Raw genomic sequence first — 15,860 nt, forward strand, 5'->3', positions numbered from 1 at the left:
TCGAGATATTTTCTTTTCTACCTGACGGGCACCACTTTTCATTCTTTTGAGCCGAAATAGCTCAGTTGGGAGAGCGTTAGACTGAAGATCTAAAGGTCCCTGGTTCGATCCCGGGTTTCGGCAGCATTGAACTAGTGTTTTGGGGACACATGGTTAGAAATGCTGTTCGGGTTTGTCACCAAATTCCCTATGAAGATCCCGGGTTTCGGCAGCATTGAACTAGTGTTTTGGGGACACATGGTTAGAAATGCTGGTCGGGTTTGTCACCAAATTCCCTATGAAGATCCCAGGTTTCGGCAGCATTGAACTAGTGTTTTGGGGACACATGGTTAGAAATGCTGGTCGGGTTTGCCACCAAATTCCCTGTGAAGTTTCGTTGGAACCCATTTGTTTACTAAATGGATGACTGGACGGAGACACTGTCCACAGGGAGTTCTTGATGGAACTTTGTGGCAGTGGTTCATCCCGGTGTGGAAGGACCTTCGAGTAGCTCTGTTGGGCCGTTTCTGTCTCTCTCTGCAGCAACAGTTGAAGTTTTTTCTTTTTCCCGCAAACATGTCCCTAATGCTATGTTGAAAGTTGCTGACTTCTGAAATGTCTGTCATTTTTCAAGACGTTTTGATTTCTGCCTGACGGGTACCACTTTTTATTCTTTTGAGGCCGAAATAGCTCAGTTGGGAGAGCATTAGTCTGTCATATTTCGAGATATTTTCTTTTCTGCCTGACGGGCACCACTTTTCACTCTTTTGGGCCGAAATAGCTCAGTTGGGAGAGCGTTAGACTGAAGATCTAAAGGTCCCTGGTTCGATCCCGGGTTTCGGCAGCATTGAACTAGTGTTTTGGGGACACATGGTTAGAAATGCTGGTCGGGTTTGTCACCAAATTCCCTATGAAGATCCCATTTTTCGGCAGCATTGAACTAGTGTTTTGGGGACACATGGTTAGAAATGCTGGTCGGGTTTGTCACCAAATTCCCTATGAAGATCCCATTTTTCGGCAGCATTGAACTAGTGTTTTGGGGACACATGGTTAGAAATGCTGGTCGGGTTTGTCACCAAATTCCCTATGAAGTTCCGTTGGAACCCATTTGTTTACTAAATGGATGACTGGATGGAGACACTGTCCACAGGGAGTTCATGATGGAACTTTGCGGCAGTGGTTCGTCCCGGTGTGGAAGGACCTTCGAACAGCTCTGCTAGGCCGTTTCTGTCTCTCTTTGCAATAACAGGTCACGTTTTGTGTTTTCCCGCAAACATGCCCCTAATGGTATGTTGAAAGTTGCTGACTTCTCAAACGTCTGTCATATTTCGAGATATTTTCTTTTCTGCCTGGCGGGCACCACTTTTCATTCTTTTGAGCCGAAATAGCTCAGTTGGGAGAGCGTTGGACTGAAGATCTGAAGGTCCCTGGTTCGATCCAGGGTTTCGGCAGCATTGAACCAGTGTTTTGGGGACACATGGTTAGAAATGCTGGTCGGGTTTGTCACCAAATTCCCCATGAAGATCCCGGGTTTCGGCAGCATTGAACTAGTGTTTTGGGGACACATGGTTAGAAATGCTGGTCGGGTTTGTCACCAAATTCCCTATGAAGTTCCGTTGGAACCCATTTGTTTACTAAATGGATGACTGAACGGAGACACTGTCCACAGGGACTTCTTGATGGAACTTTGTGGCAGTGGTTCATCCCGGTGTGGAAGGACCTTCGAGTAGCTCTGCTGGGCCGTTTCTGTCTCTCTCTGCAGCAACAGTTGAAGTTTTTTCTTTTCCCGCAAACATGTCCCTAATGCTATGTTGAAAGTTGCTGACTTCTGAAATGTCTGTCATTTTTTAAAGACGTTTTGATTTCTGCCTGACGGGTACCACTTTTTATTCTTTTGAGCCGAAATAGCTCAGTTGGGAGAGCATTAGTCTGTCATATTTCGAGATATTTTCTTTTCTGCCTTTCGGGCACCACTTTTCATTGTTTTGAGCCGAAATAGCTCAGTTGGGAGAGCGTTAGACTGAAGATCTAAAGGTCCCTGGTTCGATCCCGGGTTTCGGCAGCATTGAACTAGTGTTTTGGGGACACATGGTTAGAAATGCTGTTCGGGTTTGTCACCAAATTCCCTATGAAGATCCCGGGTTTCGGCAGCATTGAACTAGTGTTTTGGGGACACATGGTTAGAAATGCTGGTCGGGTTTGTCACCAAATTCCCTATGAAGTTCCGTTGGAACCCATTTGTTTACTAAATGGATGACTGGACGGAGACACTGTCCACAGGGAGTTCATGATGGAACTTTGCGGCAGTGGTCGTGTCCGGTGTGGAAGGACCTTCAAGCAGCTCTGCTAGGCCGTTTCTGTCTCTCTGTGCAATAACAGGTCACGTTTTGTGTTTTCCCGCAAACATGCCCCTGATGGTATGTTGAGAGTTGCTGACTTCTCAAACGTCTGTCATATTTCGAGATATTTTCTTTTCTACCTGATGGGTACCACTTTTCATTCTTTTGAGCTGAAATAGCTCAGTTGGGAGAGCGTTAGACTGAAGATCTAAAGGTCCCTGGTTCAATCCTGTTTCGCAGCTTGAACTAGTGTTTTGGGCACATGGAGAAATGTGGTCGGGTTTGTCACCAAATTCCTATGAAGTTCGTTAACCATTTGTTTACTAAATGGATGACTGAGGAGACACTGTCCACAGGGAGTTCATGATGGAACTTTGGCAGTGGTTCGCCCGTGTGGAAGGACCTTGAACAGCTCTGCTAGGCCGTTCTGTTCTCTGTGCAATAACAGGTCCGTTGTTTCCCAAACATGCCTGATGGTATGTTGAAAGTGCTGACTCTCAAAGTCTAATATTTTCTTTCTTGACGGGCACCACTTTTCATTCTTTTGAGCTGAAATAGCTCAGTTGGGAGAGCGTTAGACTGAAGATCTAAAGGTCCCTGGTTCAATCCCGGGTTTTGGCAGCATTGAACTAGTATTTTGGGGACACATGGTTAGAAATGCTGTTCGGGTTTGTCACCAAATTCCCTATGAAGATCCAGGTTTCGCAGCATTGAACTAGTGTTTTGGGGACACATGGTTAGAAATGCTGGTCGGGTTTGTCACCAAATTCCCTGTGAAGTTTCGTTGGAACCCATTTGTTTACTAAATGGATGACTGGACGGAGACACTGTCCACAGGGAGTTCTTGATGGAAATTTGCGGCAGTGTTTCATCCCGGTGTGGAAGGACCTTCGAGTAGCTCTGCTGGGCCGTTTCTGTCTCTCTCTGTGCAACAACAGTTGTGTTTTTTTCCTTTCAAAACATGCCCCTAATGGTATGTTGAAAGTTGCTGACTTCTCAAATGTCTGTCATATTTCAAGAGTATTTTTATTTCTGCCTGACGGGCACTTATTTCATTCTTTTGAGCCGAAATAGCTCAGTTGGGAGAGTCTTTAAGTGTAAATTAAAGGCCTGGTCGATCCGGGTTTCGGTAGCATTGAACTAGTGTTTTGGGGACACATGGTTAGAAATGCTGTTCGGGTTTGTCACCAAATTCCCTATGAAGATCCGGGTTTCGCAGCATTGAACTAGTGTTTTGGGGACACATGGTTAGAAATGCTGGTCGGGTTTGTCACCAAATTCCCTATGAAGATCCCGGGTTTCGGCAGCATTGAACTAGTGTTTTGGGGACACATGGTTAGAAATGCTGGTCGGGTTTGTCACCAAATTCCCTGTGAAGTTTCGTTTGGAACCCATTTGTTTACTAAATGGATGACTGGACGGAGACACTGTCCACAGGGAGTTCTTGATGGAAATTGTGGGCAGTGGTTCATCCGGTGTGGAAGGACTTGCAGCTCTGTTAGCCGTTTCTGTTCTCTCTGCAGCAACAGTTGACGTTTTTCTTTTCCCGCAAACATGTCCCTAATGCTATGTTGAAAGTTGCTGACTTCTGAAATGTCTGTCATTTTTTCAAGACGTTTTGATTTCTGCCTGGCCGGGTACCACTTTTTATTCTTTTGAGCCGAAATAGCTCAGTTGGGAGAGCATTAGTCTGTCATATTTCGAGATATTTTCATTTCTGCCTGACGGGCACCACTTTTCACTCTTTTGAGCCGAAATAGCTCAGTTGGGAGAGCGTTAGACTGAAGATCTAAAGGTCCCTGGTTCGATCCCGGGTTTCGGCAGCATTGAACTAGTGTTTTGGGGACACATGGTTAGAAATGCTGTTCGGGTTTGTCACCAAATTCCCTATGAAGATCCCGGGTTTCGGCAGCATTGAACTAGTGTTTTGGGGACACATGGTTAGAAATGCTGGTCGGGTTTGTCACCAAATTCCCTATGAAGATCCCGGGTTTCGGCAGCATTGAACTAGTGTTTTGGGGACACATGGTTAGAAATGCTGGTCGGGTTTGTCACCAAATTCCCTGTGAAGTTTCGTTGGAACCCATTTGTTTACTAAATGGATGACTGGACGGAGACACTGTCCACAGGGAGTTCTTGATGGAAATTTGTGGCAGTGGTTCATCCCGGTGTGGAAGGACCTTCGAGTAGCTCTGCTGGGCCGTTTCTGTCTCTCTCTGCAGCAACAGTTGAAGTTTTTTCTTTTCCCGCAAACATGTCCCTAATGCTATGTTGAAAGTTGCTGACTTCTGAAATGTCTGTCATTTTTTCAAGACGTTTTGATTTCTGCCTGACGGGTACCACTTTTTATTCTTTTGAGCCGAAATAGCTCAGTTGGGAGAGCATTAGTCTGTCATATTTCGAGATATTTTCTTTTCTGCCTGACGGGCGCCGCACTTTTCACTCTTTTGAGGCGAAATAGCTCAGTTGGGAGAGAGCGTTAAACTAAAGATCTAAAGCGTCCCTGGTTCGATCCCGGGTTTCGCGCAGCATTGAACTAGTGTTTTGGGGACACATGGTTAGAAATGCTGTTCGGGTTTGTCACCAAATTCCCTATGAAGATCCCGGGTTTCGGCAGCATTGAACTAGTGTTTTGGGGACACATGGTTAGAAATGCTGTTCGGGTTTGTCACCAAATTCCCTATGAAGATCCCGGGTTTCGGCAGCATTGAACTAGTGTTTTGGGGACACATGGTTAGAAATGCTGGTCGGGTTTGTCACCAAATTCCCTATGAAGTTCCGTTGGAACCCATTTGTTTACTAAATGGATGACTGGATGGAGACACTGTCCACAGGGAGTTCATGATGGAACTTTTGCGGCAGTGGTTCGTCCCGGTGTGGAAGGACCTTCGAACAGCTCTGCTAGGCCGTTTCTGTCTCTCTTTGCAATAACAGGTCACGTTTTGTGTTTTCCCGCAAACATGCCCCTAATGGTATGTTGAAAGTTGCTGACTTCTCAAACGTCTGTCATATTTCGAGATATTTTCTTTTCTGCCTGGCGGGCACCACTTTTCATTCTTTTGAGCCGAAATAGCTCAGTTGGGAGAGCGTTGGACTGAAGATCTGAAGGTCCCTGGTTCGATCCAGGGTTTCGGCAGCATTGAACTAGTGTTTTGGGGACACATGGTTAGAAATGCTGGTCGGGTTTGTCACCAAATTCCCCATGAAGATCCCGGGTTTTGGCAGCATTGAACTAGTGTTTTGGGGACACATGGTTAGAAATGCTGGTCGGGTTTGTCACCAAATTCCCTATGAAGTTCCGTTGGAACCCATTTGTTTACTAAATGGATGACTGAACGGAGACACTGTCCACAGGGACTTCTTGATGGAACTTTGTGGCAGTGGTTCATCCCGGTGTGGAAGGACCTTCGAGTAGCTCTGCTGGGCCGTTTCTGTCTCTCTCTGCAGCAACAGTTGAAGTTTTTTCTTTTCCCGCAAACATGTCCCTAATGCTATGTTGAAAGTTGCTGACTTCTGAAATGTCTGTCATTTTTTAAAGACGTTTTGATTTCTGCCTGACGGGTACCACTTTTTATTCTTTTGAGCCGAAATAGCTCAGTTGGGAGAGCATTAGTCTGTCATATTTCGAGATATTTTCTTTTCTGCCTGTCGGGCACCACTTTTCATTGTTTTGAGCCGAAATAGCTCAGTTGGGAGAGCGTTAGACTGAAGATCTAAAGGTCCCTGGTTCGATCCCGGGTTTTGGCAGCATTGAACTAGTGTTTTGGGGACACATGGTTAGAAATGCTGTTCGGGTTTGTCACCAAATTCCCTATGAAGATCCCGGGTTTCGGCAGCATTGAACTAGTGTTTTGGGGACACATGGTTAGAAATGCTGGTCGGGTTTGTCACCAAATTCCTTATGAAGTTCCGTTGGAACCCATTTGTTTACTAAATGGATGACTGGACGGAGACACTGTCCACAGGGAGTTCATGATGGAACTTTGCGGCAGTGGTTCGTCCCGGTGTGGAAGGACCTTCGAACAGCTCTGCTAGGCCGTTTCTGTCTCTCTGTGCAATAACAGGTCACGTTTTGTGTTTTCCCGCAAACATGCCCCTGATGGTATGTTGAGAGTTGCTGACTTCTCAAACGTCTGTCATATTTCGAGATATTTTCTTTTCTACCTGACGGGCACCACTTTTCATTCTTTTGAGCCGAAATAGCTCAGTTGGGAGAGCGTTAGACTGAAGTTCTAAAGGTCCCTGGTTCAATCCCGGGTTTCGGCAGCTTTGAACTAGTGTTTTGGGGACACATGGTTAGAAATGCTGTTCGGGTTTGTCACCAAATTCCCTATGAAGATCCCGGGTTTCGGCAGCGTTGAACTAGTGTTTTGGGGACACATGGTTAGAAATGCTGGTCGGGTTTGTCACCAATTCCCTGTGAAGTTCCGTTGGAACCCATTTGTTTACTAAATGGATGACTGGACGAAGACACTGTCCACAGCGAGTTCAAGATGGAACTTTGCGGCAGTGGTTCGTCCCAGTGTGGAAGGACCTTGAAGCAGCTCTGCTAGGCCGTTTCTGTCTCTCTGTGCAATAACAGGTCACGTTTTGTGTTTTCCCGCAAACATGCCCCTGATGGTATGTTGAAAGTTGCTGACTTCTCAAACGTCTGTCATATTTCGAGATATTTTCTTTTCTGCCTGGCGGGCACCACTTTTCATTCTTTTGAGCCGAAATAGCTCAGTTGGGAGAGCATTAGTCTGTCATATTTCGAGATATTTTCTTTTCTGCCTGACGGGCACCACTTTTCACTCTTTTGAGCTGAAATAGCTCAGTTGGGAGACCGTTAGACTGAAGATCTAAAGGTCCCTGGTTCGATCCCGGGTTTCGGCAGCATTGAACTAGTTTTTTGGGGACACATGGTTAGAAATGCTGTTCGGGTTTGTCACCAAATTCCCTATGAAGATCCCGGGTTTCGGCAGCATTGAACTAGTGTTTTGGGGACACATGGTTAGAAATGCTGGTCGGGTTTGTCACCAAATTCCTATGAAGTTCCGTTGGAACCCATTTGTTTACTAAATGGATGACTGGACGGAGACACTGTCCACAGGGAGTTCATGATGGAACTTTTTGCGGCAGTGGTTCCTCCCGGTGTGGAAGGACCTTCAGAACAGCTCTGCTAGCCGTTTCTGTCTCTCTGTGCAATAACAGGTCGCGTTTTGTGTTTTCCGCAAACATGCCCTGATGGTATGTTGAGAGTTGCTGACTTCTCAAACGTCTGTCATATTTTCGAGATATTTTCTTTTCTACCTGGCGGGCACCACTTTTCATTCTTTTGAGCCGAAATAGCTCAGTTGGGAAGCGTTAGACTGAAGATCTAAAGGTCCCTGGTTCAATCCGGGTTTCGGCAGCGTTGAACTAGTGTTTTGGGGACACATGGTTAGAAATGCTGGTCGGGTTTGTCACCAAATTCCTGTGAAGTTCCGTTTGGAACCAATTTGTTTACTAAATGGATGACTGGACGGAGACACTGTCCACAGCGAGAGTTCAAGATGGAACTTTGCGGCAGTGGTTCGTCCCGGTGTGGAAGGACCTCGAAGCAGCTCTGCTAGGCCGTTTCTGTCTCTCTGTGCAATAACAGGTCACGTTTTGTGTTTTCCGCAAACATGGCCCTGATGGTATGTTGAGAGTTGCTGACTTCTCAAACGTCTGTCATATTTCGAGATATTTTCTTTTCTGCCTGGCGGGCACCACTTTTCATTCTTTTGAGCCGAAATAGCTCAGTTGGGAGAGCGTTAGACTGAAGATCTGAAGGTCCCTGGTTCGATCCAGGGTTTCGGCAGCATTGAACTAGTGTTTTGGGGACACATGGTTAGAAATGCTGGTCGGGTTTGTCACCAAATTCCCTATGAAGATCCCGGGTTTCGGCAGCATTGAACTAGTGTTTTGCGGACACATGGTTAGAAATGCTGGTCGGGTTTGTCACCAAATTCCCTGTGAAGTTTCGTTGGAACCCATTTGTTTACTAAATGGATGACTGGACGGAGACACTGTCCACAGGGAGTTCATGATGGAACTTTGCGGCAGTGGTTCGTCCCGGTGTGGAAGGACCTTCGAACAGCTCTGCTAGGCCGTTTCTGTCTCTCTGTGCAATAACAGGTCACGTTTTGTGTTTTCCCGCAAACATGCCCCTGATGGTATGTTGAGAGTTGCTGACTTCTCAAACGTCTGTCATATTTCGAGATATTTTCTTTTCTACCTAGACGGCCACCACTTTTCATTCTTTTGGTGCGCGAAATAGCTCAGTTGGGGGCGTTAGACTGAAGATCTAAAGGTCCCTGGTTCAATCCGGGTTTTGGCAGCGTTGAACTAGTGTTTTGGGGACACATGGTTAGAAATGCTGGTCGGGTTTGTCACCAAATTCCCTGTGAAGTTCCGTTGGAACCCATTTGTTTACTAAATGGATGACTGGACGAAGACACTGTCCACAGCGAGTTCAAGATGGAACTTTGCGGCAGTGGTTCGTCCCAGTGTGGAAGGACCTTCGAAGCGCTCTGCTAGGCCGTTTCTGTCTCTCTGTGCAATAACAGGTCACGTTTTGTGTTTTCCCGCAAACATGCCCCTGATGGTATGTTGAAAGTTGCTGACTTCTCAAACGTCTGTCATATTTCGAGATATTTTCTTTTCTGCCTGGCGGGCACCACTTTTCATTCTTTTGAGCGAAATAGCTCAGTTGGGAGAGCATTAGTCTGTCATATTTGAGATATTTTTTTTCTACTGGCGGGCACCACTTTTCACTCTTTTGAGCGAAATAGCTCAGTTGGGAGACCGTTAGACTGAAGATCTAAAGGTCCCTGGTTCGATCCCGGGTTTCGGCAGCATTGAACTAGTGTTTTGGGGACACATGGTTAGAAATGCTGGTCGGGTTTGTCACCAAATTCCCTATGAAGATCCCAGGTTTCGGCAGCATTGAACTAGTGTTTTGGGGACACATGGTTAGAAATGCTGGTCGGGTTTGTCACCAAATTCCCTGTGAAGTTCCGTTGGAACCCATTTGTTTACTAAATGGATGACTGGACGGAGACACTGTCCACAGGGAGTTCATGATGGAACTTTGGGGGCAGTGGTTCGTCCCGGTGTGGAAGGACTTCGAAGCAGCTCTGCTAGGCCGTTTCTGTCTCTCTGTGCAATAACAGGTCACGTTTTGTGTTTTCCCGCAAACATGCCCCTGATGGTATGTTGAAAGTTGCTGACTTCTCAAACGTCTGTCATATTTCGAGATATTTTCTTTTCTGCCTGGCGGGCACCACTTTTCATTCTTTTGAGCCGAAATAGCTCAGTTGGGAGAGCATTAGTCTGTCATATTTCGAGATATTTTCTTTTCTGCCTGACGGGCACCACTTTTCACTCTTTTGAGCTGAAATAGCTCAGTTGGGAGACCGTTAGACTGAAGATCTAAAGGTCCCTGGTTCGATCCCGGGTTTCGGCAGCATTGAACTAGTGTTTTGGGGACACATGGTTAGAAATGCTGTTCGGGTTTGTCACCAAATTCCCTATGAAGATCCCGGGTTTCGGCAGCATTGAACTAGTGTTTTGGGGACACATGGTTAGAAATGCTGGTCGGGTTTGTCACCAAATTCCCTATGAAGTTCCGTTGGAACCCATTTGTTTACTAAATGGATGACTGGACGGAGACACTGTCCACAGGGAGTTCATGATGGAACTTTGCGGCAGTGGTTCGTCCCGGTGTGGAAGGACCTTCGAACAGCTCTGCTAGGCCGTTTCTGTCTCTCTGTGCAATAACAGGTCACGTTTTGTGTTTTCCCGCAAACATGCCCCTGATGGTATGTTGAAAGTTGCTGACTTCTCAAACGTCTGTCATATTTCGAGATATTTTCTTTTCTGCCTGGCGGGCACCACTTTTCATTCTTTTGAGCCGAAATAGCTCAGTTGGGAGAGCGTTAGGCTGAAATTAAAGGTCCCTGGTTCGATCCAGGGTTTGGCATTGAACTGTGTTTGGGGACACATGGTTAGAAATGCTGGTCGGGTTTGTCACCAAATTCCCTATGAAGATCCGGGGTTTCGGCAGCATTGAACTAGTGTTTTGGGGACACATGGTTAGAAATGCTGTTCGGGTTTGTCACCAAATTCCCTATGAAGATCCCGGGTTTCGGCAGCATTGAACTAGTGTTTTGGGGACACATGGTTAGAAATGCTGGTCGGGTTTGTCACCATATTCCCTATGAAGTTCCGTTGGAACCCATTTGTTTACTAAATGGATGACTGGACGGAGACACTGTCCACAGGGAGTTCATGATGGAACTTTGGCGGCAGTGGTTCGTCCGGTGTGGAAGGACCTCGAACAGCTCTGCTAGGCCGTTTCTGTCTCTCTGTGCAATAACAGGTGCGTTTTTGTGTTTTCCCCCAAACATGCCCCTGATGGTATGTTGAAAGTTGCTGACTTCTCAAACGTCTGTCATATTTCGAGATATTTTCTTTTCTGCCTGGCGGGCACCACTTTTCATTCTTTTGAGCCGAAATAGCTCAGTTGGGAGAGCGTTAGACTGAAGATCTAAAGGTCCCTGGTTCGATCCGGGTTTGGCAGCATTGAACTATGTTTTGGACACATTTAAAATGCTGGTCGGGTTTAAACGGGTTTCGGCAGCATTGAACTAGTGTTTTGGGGACACATGGTTAGAAATGCTGTTCGGGTTTGTCACCAAATTCCCTATGAAGATCCCGGGTTTCGGCAGCATTGAACTAGTGTTTTGGGGACACATGGTTAGAAATGCTGGTCGGGTTTGTCACCAAATTCCCTATGAAGTTCCGTTGGAACCCATTTGTTTACTAAATGGATGACTGGACGGAGACACTGTCCACAGGGAGTTCATGATGGAACTTTTTGCGGCAGTGGTTCGTTCCCGGTGTGGAAGGACCTTCCGAACAGCTCTGCTAGGCCGTTTCTGTCTCTCTGTGCAATAACAGGTCACGTTTTGTGTTTTCCGCAAACATGCCCTGATGGTATGTTGAGAGTTGCTGACTTCTCAAACGTCTGTCATATTTCGAGATATTTTCTTTTCTACCTGACGGGCACCACTTTTTATTCTTTTGAGCCGAAATAGCTCAGTTGGGAGAGCGTTAGACTGAAGATCTAAAGGTCCCTGGTTCAATCCCGGGTTTCGGCAGCGTTGAACTAGTGTTTTGGGGACACATGGTTAGAAATGCTGGTCGGGTTTGTCACCAAATTCCCTGTGAAGTTCCGTTGGAACCCATTTGTTTACTAAATGGATGACTGGACGAAGACACTGTCCACAGCGAGTTCAAGATGGAACTTTGCGGCAGTGGTTCGTCCCAGTGTGGAAGGACCTTGAAGCAGCTCTGCTAGACCCGTTTCTGTCTCTCTGTGCAATAACAGGTCACGTTTTGTGTTTTCCGCAAACATGCCCCTGATGGTATGTTGAAAGTTGCTGACTTCTGAAACGTCTGTCATATTTCGAGATATTTTCTTTTCTGCCTGGCGGGCACCACTTTTCATTCTTTGAGCGAAATAGCTCAGTTGGGAGAGCGTTAGACTGAAGATCTGAAGGTCCCTTGTTCGATCCCGGGTTTCGGCAGCATTGAACTAGTATTTTGGGGACACATGGTTAGAAATGCTGGTCGGGTTTGTTACCAAATTCCCTATGAAGATCCCAGGTTTCGGCAGCATTGAACTAGTTTAAGACAGATGGTTAAATGTGATTGTCACCATTTTATGAATTAGTTGTTTAAATTATTTCTAAATGGATGACTGGACGGAGACACTGTCCACAGGGAGTTCTTGATGGAACTTTGTGGCAGTGGTTCATCCCGGTGTGGAAGGACCTTCGAGCAGCTCTGCTGGGCCGTTTCTGTCTCTCTCTGCAGCAACAGTTGAAGTTTTTTTTTTCCCGCAAACATTGTCCCTAATGCTATGTTGAAAGTTGCTGACTTCTGAAATGTCTGTCATTTTTTCAAGACGTTTTGATTTCTGCCTGATGGTTACCACTTTTTATTCTTTTGAGCCGAAATAGCTCAGTTGGGAGAGCATTAGTCTGTCATATTTCGAGATATTTTCTTTTCTGCCTGACGGGCACCACTTTTCATTCTTTTGAGCCGAAATAGCTCAGTTGGGAGAGCGTTAGACTGAAGATCTAAAGGTCCCTGTTTCAACGTTGACATACTAATGTTTTGGGACACATGGTTAAAATGCTGGTCGGGTTTGTCACCAATTCCCTATGAAGATCCGGGTTTGGCAGCATTAAACTAGTGTTTTGGGGACACATGGTTAGAAATGCTGGTGCGGGTTTGTCACCAAATTCCCTATGAAGATCCGGGTTTGGCAGCATTGAACTAGTGTTTTGGGGACACATGGTTAGAAATGCTGGTCGGGTTTGTCACCAAATTCCCTGTGAAGTTTCGTTGGAACCCATTTGTTTACTAAATGGATGACTGGACGGAGACACTGTCCACAGGGAGTTCATGATGGAACTTTGCGGCAGTGGTTCGTCCCGGTGTGGAAGGACCTTCGAACAGCTCTGCTAGGCCGTTTCTGTCTCTCTGTGCAATAACAGGTCACGTTTTGTGTTTTCCCGCAAACATGGCCCTGATGGTATGTTGAGAGTTGCTGACTTCTCAAACGTCTGTCATATTTCGAGATATTTTCTTTTCTACCTGACGGGCACCACTTTTCATTCTTTTGAGCCGAAATAGCTCAGTTGGGAGAGCGTTAGACTGAAGATCTAAAGGTCCCTGGTTCAATCCCGGGTTTTGGCAGCGTTGAACTAGTGTTTTGGGGACACATGGTTAGAAATGCTGGTCGGGTTTGTCACCAAATTCCCTATGAAGATCCCGGGTTTCGGCAGCATTGAACTAGTGTTTTGGGGACACATGGTTAGAAATGCTGTTCGGGTTTGTCACCAAATTCCCTATGAAGATCCCAGGTTTCGGCAGCATTGAACTAGTGTTTTGGGGACACATGGTTAGAAATGCTGGTCGGGTTTGTCACCAAATTCCTTGTGAAGTTTCGTTGGAACCCATTTGTTTACTAAATGGATGACTGACGGCGGAGACACTGTCCACAGGGAGTTCTTGATGGAACTTTGTGGCAGTGGTTCATCCCGGTGTGGAAGGACCACCGAGTAGCTCTGCTGGGCCGTTTCTGTCTCTCTCTGCAGCAACAGTTGAAGTTTTTCTTTTCCCGCAAACATGTCCCTAATGCTATGTTGAAAGTTGCTGACTTCTGAAATGTCTGTCATTTTTTCAAGACGTTTTGATTTCTGCCTGACCGAGGGTACCACTTTTTATTCTTTTGGCCGAAATAGCTCAGTTGGGAGAGCATTAGTCTGTCATATTTTGAGATATTTTCTTTTCTACCTGACGGGCACCACTTTTCATTCTTTTGAGCCGAAATACTCCAGTTGGGGAGAGCGTTAGACTGAAGATCTAAAGGTCCCTGGTTCGATCCCGGGTTTCGGCAGCATTGAACTAGTGTTTTGGGGACACATGGTTAGAAATGCTGTTCGGGTTTGTCACCAAATTCCCTATGAAGATCCGGGTTTGGCAGCATTGAACTAGTGTTTTGGGGACACATGGTTAAAATGCTGGTCGGGTTTGTCACCAAATTCCCTATGAAGATCCCAGGTTTCGGCAGCATTGAACTAGTGTTTTGGGGACACATGGTTAGAAATGCTGGTCGGGTTTGTCACCAAATTCCCTGTGAAGTTTCGTTGGAACCCATTTGTTTACTAAATGGATGACTGGACGGAGACACTGTCCACAGGGAGTTCATGATGGAACTTTGCGGCAGTGGTTCGTCCCGGTGTGGAAGGACCTTCGAGTAGCTCTGTTGGGCCGTTTCTGTCTCTCTCTGCAGTAACAGTTGACGTTTTTTCTTTTCCCGCAAACATGTCCCTAATGCTATGTTGAAGTTGCTGACTTCTGAAATGTCTGTCATTTTTCAAGACGTTTTGATTTCTGCCTGGCCGGGTACCACTTTTTATTCTTTTGGCCGAAATAGCTCAGTTGGGAGAGCATTAGTCTGTCATATTTCGAGATATTTTCTTTTCTGCCTGACGGGCACCACTTTTCACTCTTTTGGGCGCGAAATAGCTCAGTTGGGAGGCGCGTTAGACTGAAGATCTAAAGGTCCCTGGTTCGATCCGGGTTTCGGCAGCATTGAACTAGTGTTTTGGGGACACATGGTTAGAAATGCTGGTCGGGTTTTGTCACCAAATTCCCTATGAAGATCCGGGTTTTGACAGCATTGAACTAGTGTTTTGGGGACACATGGTTAGAAATGCTGGTCGGGTTTGTCACCAAATTCCCTATGAAGTTTCCGTTGGAACCCATTTGTTTACTAAATGGATGACTGGACGGAGACACTGTCCACAGGGAGTTCTTGATGGAACTTTGTGGCAGTGGTTCATCCCGGTGTGGAAGGACCTCCGAGTAGCTCTGTTGGCCGTTTCTGTCTCTCTCTGCAGCAACAGTTGAAGTTTTTTCTTTTCCCGCAAACATGTCCCTAATGCTATGTTGAAAGTTGCTGACTTCTGAAATGTCTGTCATTTTTTCAAGACGTTTTGATTTCTGCCTGACGGGTACCACTTTTTATTCTTTTGAGCCGAAATAGCTCAGTTGGGAGAGCATTAGTCTGTCATATTTCGAGATATTTTCTTTTCTGCCTGACGGGCACCACTTTTCATTGTTTTGGCCCGAAATAGCTCAGTTGGGAGAGCGTTAGACTGAAGATCTAAAGGTCCCTGGTTCGATCCGGGTTTCCGGCAGCATTGAACTAGTGTTTTGGGGACACATGGTTAGAAATGCTGTTCGGGTTTGTCACCAAATTCCCTATGAAGATCCCGGGTTTTGGCAGCATTGAACTAGTGTTTGTGGGGACACATGGTTAGAAATGCTGGTCGGGTTTGTCACCAAATTCCCTATGAAGTTCCGTTGGAACCCATTTGTTTACTAAATGGATGACTGGGACGGAGACACTGTCCACAGGGAGTTCATGATGGAACTTTGCGGCAGTGGTTCGTCCCGGTGTGGAAGGACCTTCGAACAGCTCTGCTAGGCCGTTTCTGTCTCTCTGTGCAATAACAGGTCACGTTTTGTGTTTTCCCGCAAACATGCCCCTGATGGTATGTTGAGAGTTGCTGACTTCTCAAACGTCTGTCATATTTCGAGATATTTTCTTTTCTACCTGACGGGCACCACTTTTCATTCTTTTGAGCCGAAATAGCTCAGTTGGGAGAGCGTTAGACTGAAGATCTAAAGGTCCCTGGTTCAATCCCGGGTTTTGGCAGCGTTGAACTAGTGTTTTGGGGACACATGGTTAGAAATGCTGTTCGGGTTTGTCACCAAATTCCCTATGAAGATCCCGGGTTTCGGCAGCGTTGAACTAGTGTTTTGGGGACACATGGTTAGAAATGCTGGTCGGGTTTGTCACCAAATTCCCTATGAAGTTCCGTTGGAACCCATTTGTTTACTAAATGGATGACTGGACGAAGACACTGTCCACAGCGAGTTCATGATGGAACTTTT

The 15,860-nt window shown here is 46.2% G+C and overlaps 11 non-coding genes across 11 annotated transcripts; all 11 read left to right on the forward strand.

Moving 5' to 3' along the window:
• The first annotated feature begins 50 nt into the window (after positions 1 to 50).
• On the forward strand, positions 51 to 123 carry trnaf-gaa. Its single transcript has one exon. It is a non-coding gene; the product is annotated as a tRNA-Phe (tRNA).
• Positions 124 to 750: 627 nt separating this feature from the next.
• Positions 751 to 823, forward strand: trnaf-gaa. Its single transcript has one exon. It is a non-coding gene; the product is annotated as a tRNA-Phe (tRNA).
• A 1,145-nt stretch (positions 824 to 1,968) lies between these two features.
• Positions 1,969 to 2,041, forward strand: trnaf-gaa. Its single transcript has one exon. It is a non-coding gene; the product is annotated as a tRNA-Phe (tRNA).
• Positions 2,042 to 2,866: 825 nt separating this feature from the next.
• Positions 2,867 to 2,939, forward strand: trnaf-gaa. Its single transcript has one exon. It is a non-coding gene; the product is annotated as a tRNA-Phe (tRNA).
• Positions 2,940 to 4,068: 1,129 nt separating this feature from the next.
• On the forward strand, positions 4,069 to 4,141 carry trnaf-gaa. Its single transcript has one exon. It is a non-coding gene; the product is annotated as a tRNA-Phe (tRNA).
• A 628-nt stretch (positions 4,142 to 4,769) lies between these two features.
• On the forward strand, positions 4,770 to 4,846 carry trnaf-aaa. Its single transcript has one exon. It is a non-coding gene; the product is annotated as a tRNA-Phe (tRNA).
• Positions 4,847 to 5,992: 1,146 nt separating this feature from the next.
• trnaf-gaa lies at positions 5,993 to 6,065 on the forward strand. The gene has a single exon. It is a non-coding gene; the product is annotated as a tRNA-Phe (tRNA).
• Positions 6,066 to 6,511: 446 nt separating this feature from the next.
• On the forward strand, positions 6,512 to 6,584 carry trnaf-gaa. Its single transcript has one exon. It is a non-coding gene; the product is annotated as a tRNA-Phe (tRNA).
• A 4,828-nt stretch (positions 6,585 to 11,412) lies between these two features.
• trnaf-gaa lies at positions 11,413 to 11,485 on the forward strand. The gene has a single exon. It is a non-coding gene; the product is annotated as a tRNA-Phe (tRNA).
• Positions 11,486 to 13,018: 1,533 nt separating this feature from the next.
• Positions 13,019 to 13,091, forward strand: trnaf-gaa. Its single transcript has one exon. It is a non-coding gene; the product is annotated as a tRNA-Phe (tRNA).
• Positions 13,092 to 15,548: 2,457 nt separating this feature from the next.
• Positions 15,549 to 15,621, forward strand: trnaf-gaa. The gene has a single exon. It is a non-coding gene; the product is annotated as a tRNA-Phe (tRNA).
• The last annotated feature ends 239 nt before the right edge of the window (positions 15,622 to 15,860 follow it).

The sequence above is a fragment of the Perca fluviatilis genome, chromosome 10 (genome assembly GCF_010015445.1).
Source record: "Perca fluviatilis chromosome 10, GENO_Pfluv_1.0, whole genome shotgun sequence".
Taxonomy (NCBI): domain Eukaryota; kingdom Metazoa; phylum Chordata; class Actinopteri; order Perciformes; family Percidae; genus Perca; species Perca fluviatilis.